Below are 984 nucleotides of genomic sequence, written 5' to 3' on the forward strand. Positions count from 1 at the left end.
AGGAAAATTTCCCAAATGTGGAAAAGGAAATAAATATGTATGTTCATGAAGCTAAAAGAAAATCAGGCTACCTAAATGGATCTATACCACAACACAACATTCCAAGAGTTCACAATAAAGAAAGAATGTTGTGGTTAGTCAACTTAGGACCGATGAAAAGAAAAAAGAGTGAAAATATTGAAGCTGACTAGAGGGAAAAAGCATATAGTCTATAAGGGAACCTCTGTTAGTCTTACATGTGACTTCTCTGAAGGAACAATAGGGGCAAGGAGAGAACGGAATGATGTGTTCAAAATATTTAAGACAAAAACTGCTAGCCAAGAATACTCTATCCTGAAAAGTTCTCCTTCAGTTATGAAGGAGAAATAAAGGCCATCTCAGACAAACAGAAGCTGAAGGAGTGTGCAAGCACTAGATCGCTCCACCAGGAAATGTTGAAAGGAGTTATTGTATCTAAACCAAAGAGAAGAGTATCCACAAATAAGTGAAAAAGGAAACCTTAAAGGGCGAAATGGTAGTAGCAGACTTTCCTAAATCAATAATCAATCTAAATGTAAAGGTACTGAACTCATAGTGTACAGGCTGGATTAGAAAGCAGAATCCAACTTTCTGCCATTTTGGCAAGCACACCTGGCTCCTACGGAGCCAGTTATTAGAAAACAATTCTGCAGGTAAATGATGGCAGGGACACTCATCTTGTATGAGATAAAATAGACTGCTAGTTATTAAGGGTAACAGGAGTCAGAGATGGACATTATATGCTGACTAAGGGAAAACATAACATGCAATAACATATGCTCACCAAACATATATATAAGGCAATTACTACCAACCAGAAAAGAGACATGGGACTTCAACACACCATTTTTACCAATGGATCGACTGGCAGAAATAAAGACATGATAGCCTTAAACAAAAAGCTAGACCACATGGGCTTAACAGATATTTTTTTGGACATTACACTCCAATAAAATTGAATATATA

Source organism: Condylura cristata, unplaced genomic scaffold (genome assembly GCF_000260355.1).
Source record: "Condylura cristata isolate star-nosed mole 26May11 unplaced genomic scaffold, ConCri1.0 scaffold00049, whole genome shotgun sequence".
In the NCBI taxonomy this organism is placed as follows: domain Eukaryota; kingdom Metazoa; phylum Chordata; class Mammalia; order Eulipotyphla; family Talpidae; genus Condylura; species Condylura cristata.